General features: G+C 39.4%; 1 protein-coding gene across 3 annotated transcripts in view; it reads left to right on the top strand.

The window, feature by feature from the left end:
- The window catches only part of LOC115214093 (prestin-like), a 31087-nt gene that overhangs the window by 6212 nt on the left and 12973 nt on the right, over nt 1–11902 (top strand). The window contains exon 1 of one of the 3 annotated variants that reach the window (XM_029783145.2): nt 204–351. The exons of 1 other annotated variant lie outside the window; for it this stretch is intronic. The gene's annotated coding sequence lies outside the window, so the exon portion shown is untranslated. Of the gene's footprint in view, nt 1–203; nt 352–797; nt 1006–11902 lie in introns of those variants that run through there. One more of the 3 variants, XM_036504573.1, reaches the window with a different exon arrangement.

Raw genomic sequence — 11902 nt, 5'->3', positions numbered from 1 at the left:
ACAACTTACCGAAGCGAAAAGACCTACGTCAGACACACACGACGAAACCGCGTCGTTTGGTGACAACGTCGTCGTCGCTGTCATCGTTCTATGTTAACTCCACCTCCACCACCAATCACACACCACTACCATAATAACTCTCTCTTTTCTCTTTCCTTTCCCTCTTCCCCCCTCTCACTCTCTTCCTCTCTTTCTATCTATATCTGCCTATCTATCTATCTATCTATCTACCTACCTATCTCTTTTTTTCCTAGCTTTATATCTCTCCGTATATCTTTTACTCAACATTGACGCGTACTTCACTCAGCCTCAGAACAACGGTCCAGCGATTTTGATTAACAATATCTATAGGTGTGTATATACATATACATATATATATACAATTGCTTTCCATCTCGTATTGTCTTACGTATTATTTTTCCTTTCCTATTTCTTCTCGTCTGTCTTTCTTCCTTCCGCTATGTTTTATAAATTTATAAATTTTAAAACAAAGTCCTTTGCGTACGTAATTTGTACGTTGCGTGCGATTTTGACACACCTGTTTACAGTCATTAAGCGGACACCTTCTACATAAATAATTCGAAATAGTAATGTAGTCTCCCTCAAATCAAAACTTTTCTCTCTCCCTCGCTATCTTTTTCTTAGGGCACAATGGAAATAATAACTGCTACATACCTTTCAATCGTATCTCTCCACGATCAAAGTTAACCTGGGATTACGCAGCAGCAGTTGTTTATTATATATATATATACATATAATTGTTTGCAAATATATAAACGGAAGGCTTGAAATTTGCTGAAAGGAAAACAATCGATCATCGAGCCCCATAATATTTAATATTTTTTTTTTGTCAACAGCGGGAGGATAAAGGAGGAAAAAGAACGAAAAAAAAAATGTCGTTACGATTGTATTTGAACTCATAACATTATGAGTCGCGCTTTGCCCGACACGTTCACGACTCGGCCAACTAGCAACAACAGCCACGGAATGCGTGTATTGGAAGCGGTAATTAACTTCGAATTTCTCTTTGATTTATCAATGAAAATGTGCCACTGTTTCTCATTAGCAAAAGCGGAAAGGTGAGGGACGTGATCCGACTTAATGCTGTATACTCTTTAGTTGCGTGGCCCTGTGTTTTAAAGTTCAAACTCAGCCGGTTTCGATTTTTACCTTTTTATCAATTTTTACCTTTTTATCAATTGTGGTACTATTTAAGAAGAATGGACCAGGTGCGCGCACTGCATACCCGCGCATCCGTGCTAACTAGTCGTGACTAGTCGATCCTTACTTTGTGTTTTTGCGTTTTATTTACTTTGTTTAAAAAATTATTGACTTTGTGTTTTTGTCTTTTTTACTTGTTTCAGTCATTTGACTGCGGCCATGCTGGAGCACCGCCTTTATTTACTTTGTTTATTTTGTTTAAAAAATTATTTACTTTGTGTAAAAAAGTTATTTATTTTGTGTTTTATTTTACTTTGCTAGGTAGTCGTTGTAGGATCGACTAGTCACGACTAGCTAGTGCCCCAATTGTTTGATATTGTACTGATCTTGTAAATTATACGCAAACACGCTGATGTAAATACGTATACATGTGGGGTTTGGGGTGTAAGTGTGTGTGTGTGTGTGTGTGTGTGTGTGTGTGTGTGTGTGTGTGTGTGTGTGTGCGTGTGTTTATTTAGGCGCATGTGTGGCTGTGTTGTAAAAAGTTTGCTCCCAACCGCATGGTTCCGGGATCAATCTCACTGCGCGGAACCTTGGCTAAGAGTCTTCTACTGTGGCCTTGAACTGACCAAAGCCCTGAAAGAAACCCGTTGTGTGTGTGTGTGTGTGTGTGTGTGTGTGTGTGTGTGTGTGTGTGTGTGTGTGTGTGTGTGTGTGTGTGAGTATGTGTGTGCGTGTGTTTGTGTGTGTGTGGTTAAAATCTCGTCCAAAGTTATCGGCAACCAAATGTCATCATACATTAGGAATACTCTTGTCAGTGGATATACATCTGGAAGGTACTACTTAAGAAGAGTGGTCCCGGATCGCGCACTCGCGTAGTCGCGCATCCGCGCTAGCTAGTTGTGACTAGTCGATCCTTACTTTGTGTTTTTGTGTTTTATTTACTTTGTTTAAAAAAATTATTTACTTTGTTTTATTTACTTTGCTAGGTAGTCGTTGTAGGATCGACTAGTCACGACTAGCTAGCGCGGATGCGCGACTATGCGAGTGAACGCACCGGGATCACTCTTCTTAAGTAGTAGCCATCTGGAACCTCATAGTATGAATAGCGCTTATACATACATGCATACATACATACATGCATACGTACATACATACGTACATACATACATACACACATACATACATACATGCATACATACATACATACATACATACATACATACATGCATACATACATACATACATACATACATACATACATAATTACGTACGTACGTAAATGCGTTTCTTTATACGTCAATTGCGGTGGAGGTAAAATATAAACACCCCACCAACTTCCGTTTCTTTTTTCTTATATTGTTTGTTTGTTTATGTGGGTTTATTTTTAATACCTTATTTCGGATTTCTCTGTTTTGTCCGTCACAGGAGATTGCATTTTTTGCAAAAACAAAGCGCGTTTTCGAAATTTGCCGTCAACTTATACACAAAAAGACACGTGTAGGCATGTGTTTTTGTGCGCGATGCACGCTTGCGTGTATGTATATCAACAAAACAAAAATTTATAGCACTGGCGCACGAAACTACATATAAGCTTCACAGCAAATAAGTAATATATAAAATTAAATGAATGTCTGTCTGTCTGTTTGCCTGTCTGTTTGCCTGTCTGTTTGCCTGTCTGTCTGTCTCTGCGTGCGTGTGTGTGTGTGTGTAAATATATGTACATAAATAGATGTACACACACAATGTATATATAAATATATATATTATATATATATTATATATATATATATATATATATATATATATATATTTAATGAAATGGATAAATGAATTATCTTGTTACGGATTATTCAAAAGATAACCGATACCGGGGTAGCAAAAATCACAACAGAAAAATCACGGTTGAGGTTACGACCATGGGTATCGCAACCGTGCCTTAGTGCGGATAATTGAAGTTTTATATTTAGTGAGGGAAGAAATGGAGCTGAACGAAGATTTTACAAAATTCCTTTTTATTATTTTCTACACATGTTTCAAAGGCTGCAAATTCCCTAATTCGGATTGAATAAGGAGACCATTTTGCAGCATTCTCTTCAGGAAAATCCAGGAACTTAAATCTCCAAACAAATGCGCAGCAAGCTTTTCGAACAAACGCTCCCTAGGAGCCCATGGTATGAATGGCACAAGACTGAAACATGTGTAGAAAATAATAAAAAGGAATTTTGTAAAATCTTCGTTCAGCTCCATTTCTTCCCTCACTATATATATATATATATATATTTAGGTATGTTTACACATATATAAGTACACACACACACACACACACACATATATATAGTCATGTATATAGACACATACACGTGTTTGTGCACAATATATACGTATAAATATATACACACACGCATGCATAAACATATATGCATAAATCTACCCATATATATATGTATATGTATACACACACGCGCATATATATATATATATATAAAACATACACACACACATACATAAATGTATATGCGTATATATGTATATATATATATGTATATATAAACATGTCCAACCCATGCTAGCATGGAAAACGGACGTTAAACGATGATGATGATGATGTATTTTGAGTGATGCTTTTTCACTTATTACTTTAATCCATATATATATATATATAATATATATATATATATGTACACACACCATACGTACACACACACACACGCATATACACACGCTAATGCATATATATGTATATATATATATATATATACACACACACATATTTATATATACATATGTCAATATAGATACGTACATAATGCAAACACACACATTGACACATGTATACATTCAAAACAGACTGACAGACAAGCAGACAAACAGTCAAATAGAGGGATTGACAGACAGACAGACAGACAGACAGATAGTTAGATAGATAGATAGATAGATAGATAGAGAGAGAGAGAGAGGGGGGGGCATCAGCCGATTGCATCACCTTCCAATTTTTCTAACTTCTACATTTAAAAGAATTTCTTTTAACAAACCTCGTATTACTATTTCATGCATCCAGCCTTCACTACTGTTTTTCACCTCACCTACATCAATACCGATTCACTATTATTATACCGTTTTATTAGCTCCTTATAACCATAAATCTTTATATATAAAAGTAAGGTTGTGTGCTGTCTGTCTCCTACGATTTAGATTCCTAACTACTCCCACATTTTGCGGTGCAGTTTAACCAAAACGGGTATCTTATAGTCGTGATTCATATCGAGCCCTTCTGGTATAGTGCGCGTCTACGATGAGTCTACGATTTTTAAAGAATTTACCATACCATCAATTTTTCCCATTTTTAATGCATTTTTGGCATATATAAGGGAAGTAACTCTCTAAAAATTTATTATTAAATCTCAGAACGTAAAAGCTACAGTAACACCCCCCCTTTGTGGTTAGCCATATTGAGATGGCTATTATACTTTACATCTCTAAAAATGCTTATATAGTTATTTCCCTTACAAACCCGAGCAACGCCGGGCGATACTGCTAGTAATATAGAAATCTATAATCCGCAGCAGCAGCGGCAGCAGCGGCAGCAGTAGCAGCAGTAGGTCCTCCACCACCATCACCATACCTTTCTCGTTACCTTTCTACTTCGTTCCCCTTCCTGTCGTTGATCTAACCTGTTGATTTCTTTTTCCACTGAAGACGCCTGAGTGACCGTGAGTTTTAAGAACATTTCTTTGCAACCAAGTGGTTTCGTGTTCAATCCTACTGCGCGGCAACAAGCTTCTGCTATAGACCCCGGGCCGACCAATCCCTTGTGAGTGAGTTGACAAAAAACTGTGTGTGCCAGCGCCTCGTATACATACATACATACATACATACATACATACATACATACATACATGTGTGTGTGTGTGTGTGTGTGTGTGTGTGTAGAGAAGGTTGAAAAGGAACACACGAGTTGATATATATGGAAAAAAAGTCAAGGTAGAAAATGCTAAAATAATTTTATAAAAGCACTTCAGTACCGGTTTCAGTCACTGAGACTTTTTCAACTGTAAATATGGAAAACAATTAAATTTTGGAAAAATTAAAAGAAAATTTTTTTTAAAAGAATATTTGCATAGTGTTCAAATACAAGTGGCATTTTCCTTGTTTCTGCCTGTTTCTCTCTCTCTCTCTTGTTTACTCTTGTGGGTTCGAGGTCGTTGTGAATTCTTGGTATGGAAGAAGAAGAAGAAGAAGAAGAAGAAGAAGAAGAAGAAGAAGAAGAAGAAGAAGAAGAAGAAGAAGAAGAAAGGAAGGAAGCAAGGAAGAGGAGGAGGGGGGGGAGGAGGGGGGAGGGGAGGACAAGAAGAAAAATGTGGGAGTGGTATCATAGTAGTAGGATGTTAAATGGTCAAGTGCCCTGAAAGTGAACTTGTTGTGGATGGTAGTTGTGATTGAATTCTTGAGAAATCTCTTTTGAATGTATTGTTTATATACGAGGGGCTGGCACATATATATATATATATATATATATATATATATATATACACACACACACAATGTGTATTTTTCGTTTTATTTATTTATAATCGAACGCCACGCAGCCTTGACCACAGTAATTTCTTACTTTTATATATAGTTTGTTTAGAAATATTTTGTATCTGTCTTGCATTGTCAGTTGCACCAAGACAGTGTATCCTATGATTGCAATTTTCAATGACAGTTGAGACTTATTAAGTACCGATCGTCTGCTTTTCTTGAAAGGTCTATTCGGTTTATGTCTGCTTCATGGAGATGCATATGATACGTTATCCTCAGCTTTCGGATTTTGACATCACCTTTGTTGATCGCAGAAATGGACCCGTTTATAACATAGAATCCGTTTGTGATTACAGGTACAGCCAGCGTGTTTATGGCCCTATTTCTGTTTTAGGCTTTCAACTCGGTTTTCAGAATAGCTCTTGTTCAACGATAGTAGCCCTTTCATATCTTTCCTGTTATCAATGAGTGTTTAATCCCATCTCCTTTCTATACGCCTAAGTACGTATAACTGCTCGCAGATTCTAGTTCTTTTCTTCGGTATCTCTATCTAGAGCAGGGGTCGGGGAACTTTTTTAACCAATTACCCCCAAATATATTTATTTACGCCGAAGTTACCCCCTTAATTTGAAAGGAAGAAAATCATAGATTCTTTGAATTTAAAGGTTTATTAAATCTATTTTATTGAATCTAGATGAATCTGTTTATACGTCCATTGCATTAAGCAGATGCAGTGCTGCCAGAAGTGGCTGTGTGGTAAGTAGCTTGCTTACCAACCACATGGTTCCGGGTTCATTTCCACTACGTGGCACTTTGGACAAGTGTCTTCTACTATAGCCACGTGCCGACCAAAGCCTTGTAAGTGGATTTGGTAGACAGAAACTGAAAGAAGCCTGTCGTATATATATATATATGTGTGTGTGTGTGTGTCTGTGTTTCTACCCCCAACATTGCTTGACAACCGATGCTGGTGTGTTTATGTCCCCGTAACGATTCGGCAAAAAGATATCGATAGAATAAGTACTAGGCTTACAAAGAATAAGTCCTGGGGTCGATTTGCTCGACTAAAGCCGGTGCTCCAGCATGGCCGCAGTCAAATGACTGAAACAAGTAAAAGAAAGAAGAAGAGAATGTCTAACGAGTCCTCGTTACCCCCCAAGAATTTCATTTTTACCCCCACTTGGGTTAATTTACCCCGATTCGCCGACCCCCTAATGTTGCATGTGTTGGACAATTTTCCTTTGGTAAATGTGACCTTGGTACACTTGTCAAGCCTAAATCCCATTCTGATATCATCACTAAATTATCACCAAATTGCTGGATTCTGTGAAGAAGTGTCTTCAGCTGTTGATCATTCTTTTGCTAATAGTTTCAAATCATCCATACAGACAAGATGAATGATTGTTTTTTCCTTACACCTTGTATCCAGAATTTCATCCATTCAGGAGTTTACTGAGAGGAGACAACTCTAGACAGAATGAGTCTCCTTGAAAGATCCCACAATTGATATTGACTTCTTCAGAGCTTATAGTTGTAGTTTCCGTGTTGAGAATTAATGTCGTTTTTTTGCTGACTTCCATAACAGGAGATTAAAAAAAAGTTCCAGATAACTGGCGCGAAATTTTGAATGTCTTCCAGGACATCTTGTGGTCTATGCAAGTCACTGAAAGATGCTTTTTTTCTGTTGTGACAATCATCAACAATCATTTTGTTAATTAAGTGTTGATCCCTGAATCCGTATGACCCACGTTTACAGCCTTTGTGTTCATCAGGGAAAATGCTCTTAACGAGGAAAGCACGTGTCCATTAAGATAGATACTCTTTACTCTTTTACTCTTTTACTTGTTTCAGTCATGTGACTGTGGTCATGCTGGAGCACCGCCTTTAGTCGAGCAAATCGACCCCAGGACTTATTCTTTGTAACCCTAGTACTTATTCTATCGGTCTCTTTTGCCGAACTGCTAAGTTACGGCGACGTAAACACACCAGCATCGGTTGTCAAGCGATGTTGGGGGACAAACACAGACACACAAACATATACACACATATATACGATGGGCTTCTTTCAGTTTCCGTCTACCAAATCCACTCACAAGGCTTTAGTCGACCCGAGGCTATAGTAGAAGACACTTGCCCAAGATGCCACGCAGTGGGACTGAACCCGGAACCATGTGGTTGGTAAACAAGCTACTTACCACACACCCACTCCTACATTGTTATATGACATCTAAGTATCTGTAGTTCGTAGGGGTCTTTTTGTTTTCACCATATTTGGAAAGCAAAATGTGATATCATTGACCGGTCATTCTGGAGCCATTTATGGTTCCTTCATAACTACGTTTTAACAGCAAGCTTTTTTGCGTGAGTTTGTTAAAAACATTAATCCAGTATTTTGGGATTTTATCCTTTCCTGGTGACTTCCATTAACTGAACTTTTTCAATGTAAGCCTGACATCTACACTAAAATCTTTCCACATCTGCTCTTCTGAAAGCTCAATGTCTTGTTTTTGTCTATTAATCGATGGGGCTTCACAGTTATGCATCCTATCTCTTCTGCCCAAACTTAACTCCAGAACTCAAGTATTTCTTATTCTGAGAAGACTTCATCAATTTTGATGATGCTCTCTCCAATGTGCCTATAGAATTTCTGTGGATTATTCTTAAACATGTTATAATCTCTGAAGAACCTGAATGGGTTTTCCAAGTGTCGTACGCGCACAGTTTTAGCCTACCGTTTGTTTTTTATCTTTTCCACTACTTCAGCAAATTGATATTCATATTTCAGTTCATATTTTCTCATTATCTTTCTCTTCTTAAATGGTTTTATATTATGGTTATTGCTTAATCTGTTGTGTCTGGAGAGAGTCATTTCCTTTTTGTGCCTTATAATGTAACACACTCACCGGTAAAATCTCCACTTTTTTCTTATTTTTATTTTCCTGAAATTTTCGTTGCGTCTTGCAACTCTATTACTCTCTCTCTCTATTACTCTATTACTTGTTTCAGTCATTTGACTGCGGCCATGCTGGAGCACCGCCTTTAATCGAGCAGCTCGACCCCGGGACTTATTCTTTTGTAAGCCCAGTACTTATTCTATCGGTCTCTTTTGCCGAACCGCTAAGTAACGGGGATATAAACACACCAGCATCGGCTGTCAAGCAATGCTAAGGGGACAAACATAGACACGCATACATATATATATACATATATACGACGGGCTTCTTTCAGTTTCCGTCTACTAAATCCACTCACAAGGCTTTGGTCGGCCCGAGGCTATAGTAGAAGACACTTACCCAAGGTGCCACGCAGTGGGAATGAACCCGGAACCATGTGGTTGGTAAACAAGCTACTTACCACACAGCCACGCCTGCGCCTATTTCATAGTTTCCTTTTCATAGTTTCAACATGCTTCAACACACGAACTCATATAAAGAATCTTGCAAACCAAATCCAAAAACGAAATTATTGCTTAAGTTTTTCAGTAATTCAATATCAGATCAACGAGCATCAATTTGTTTCTTGATCTTTTCTGGTACGTTGGGTTTTTTAAAGAAGACTTGTCCCTTTATTTTTCAGTTTTACACCACACATTTTGGCGCAGAGAATAGCAGTAACAGAGTGGTGGAAGCACTCCGTCGGTTACGACGATGAGGGTTCCGGTTGATCCGATCAACGGAACAGCCTGCTCGTGAAATTAACGTGTAAGTGGCTGAGCACTCCACAGACACGTGTACCCTTAACGTAGTTCTCGGGGATATTCAGCGTGACACAGAGAGTGACAAGGCCGGCCCTTTGAAATACAGGTACAACAGAAACAGGAAGAAAGAGTGAGAGAGAAAGTCGTGGCGAAAGAGTACAGCAGGGATCACCACCATCCCCTGCCGGAGCCTCGTGGAGCTTTTAGGTGTTTTCGCTCAATAAACACTCACAACGCCCGGTCTGGGAATCGAAACCGCGATCCTACGACCGCGAGTCCGCTGCCCTAACCAATGGGCCATTGCGCCTCCTCAATAACCGAGTGACTCATTCAAGGGTGTGATATCTCGTTAATTTTCTTTTATAATGGTCTTAAGTACCATATTCACCAAACAGATATTTTTACGTTATTTTTTACTATTGCAGATCTTACAAACTTCACTGCATGCCTTCATGTTCAGTGATTAATTTCTTTTCAAGTTCTTTCAGATCACATATCTTGATACCAACAACATTGTTCATTTCCGCTAATTTGTTCCTCTACAATGGCTTCATCTCCAGGGAGTGTATTTACGCCTTTTTTTTTCTCAAACTGGGTGTCATGTTATTTACTCTTTCCTGTAAATATTTTTCTGTTTTGACTCTGGTATAATTTTTGTCGGTTAATTTATGAGTTGTATTCATGGTTCCCTCTCTCTCTTTCTCACTCTCTCTCTCTCTCTTTCTCTCCCCCCTCTCTTTCTCCCGCCCTCCCTATCTCTCAAATCTGTTTGTATGATTTCTTTTCTTTTGTCAGTTTCAATGTCTGTCAACAGTTTCCGTGTTATAATATTTCTGCGTACATTCGCGGGTTTATTATTGTTTGTGTTTAGCCTGATGTTGGGATTCTTTCCCCTCTGAATCTTACCCGAACATGCAATAAGTTCCGCCTGTCTATTGTCTTCGCTGTTCATTTCTGTCTTTTGATTTGATTGATACCTGCTGGTTTTGAACAGGGAGGGCCCTCAGAAGGATGTGTCCTGTTGTAAGATACCTCCAACCTCATATTGTTGGGAAGCTTTGAACCAGTAGCAAACTCTTTGACTCTTATAATAATAATAATAATAATAATTGTGTACAGTGCTCAGGTGCACTACAACTCATCTAAAGTGTATATATAATCAGGTGTAGTTTCGACGGATTTCGGGAAGCATGAGGGCCTTAAAGGATGCAGTGTCATGGCAGTCAACAACTGATGCAGGCAGTTTATTCCACGCTTCAGCAACCCTGAGCGTGAAAAAATGTTTCCGAAAGTCATGGGAGCTGTGCTGTTTTCTGACTTTGTAGGCATGTCCACGTGTGTTAGACACATGGAGATCAAAAAGGTGTTCAGTGTTGTTGTTGGTGAGGTGTTGATAGCCTTGTGGGTGTTTACCAAGTCCGTCGCCAGACGCCGGAGCTTCAGTGAATCCATGCCCAGGGAAACAAGGCGCTCAGAATATGGTAGGTGTCTGATGGAGGGTATGCGTTTGGTTGCACGTCTCTGGACAGATTCCAGGAGGTCAATGTTCTGAGCAAGATAGGGATTCCAAACTGATGATGCGAATTCCAAGTGTGGTCGTACCATAGCTGTATACAGTTTTAAATAGATGGCTGGAGAGCGGCTAACAAGTCTTGCTGAGTGATGCCAAGACACCCTCGGCCTTCTTGACAATTTTAGAGATATGCTTTGTCCAACGCAATCACTGCTGACAGTGATGCCTAGGTCACGCTCGCAAGAGGATTTCTTGATATCAGTGTTGTGGAGGGAGTATGTGGACGCAGGGTTTTTTCTCCAAAATGCATGGTGGTACACTTGTCCACAGCCAGTTTCAGTTGCCAGTCTGTGATCCATTGCTGCATTGTGTCTAGGTCTGATTGCAGGAAAAGTTGTAGACATCAGGATCAGTCCTCTTGATTTCAAGGTACAGCTTGATGTCGTCTGCATATTTCAATACTGTGGCATTCTTTAAATTGGCATCTATGTCATTAATGTATGCCACAAACAGGAGGGGACCAAGGACAGATCCCTGTGGTACACCCGATGACATCTCTATGGTGTAGAGTGCTGTCTAGAACTGTGACTACCTCCTTTCGGCTGAGGATGAAGATTTCAACCAGTTAAAAAGGTCATCCCCCACACCCTTGCAGAGAGTTTCACCATAAGCCTTTTGTGTGGCACAGAGTTGAAAGCCTTGACTGGTTCTTCTCAGAGTGACGTGGTCTTTGTTCCCTTGGGCGACGACCGATCCGGTATAAATGTTGCGACGACCGATCCGGTATAAATCAAGGCGGCGAGCTGGCAGAAACGTTAGCGCGCTGGGCGAAATGCTTACCGGTATTTCGTCTGCCGCTACGTTCGGAGTTCAAATTCCGCCGAGGTCGACTTTGCCTTTCATCCTTCCGGGGTCGATTAATTAAGTACCAGTTACGCACTGGGGTCGATATAATCGACTTAATCCCTTTGTCTGTCCTTGTTTGTCCTCTCTGTGTTTAGCCCCTT

The sequence above is a fragment of the Octopus sinensis genome, linkage group LG7 (assembly GCF_006345805.1).
Source record: "Octopus sinensis linkage group LG7, ASM634580v1, whole genome shotgun sequence".
Lineage (NCBI taxonomy): Eukaryota > Metazoa > Mollusca > Cephalopoda > Octopoda > Octopodidae > Octopus > Octopus sinensis.
This window is presented reverse-complemented; position numbering and strand designations above follow the sequence as displayed.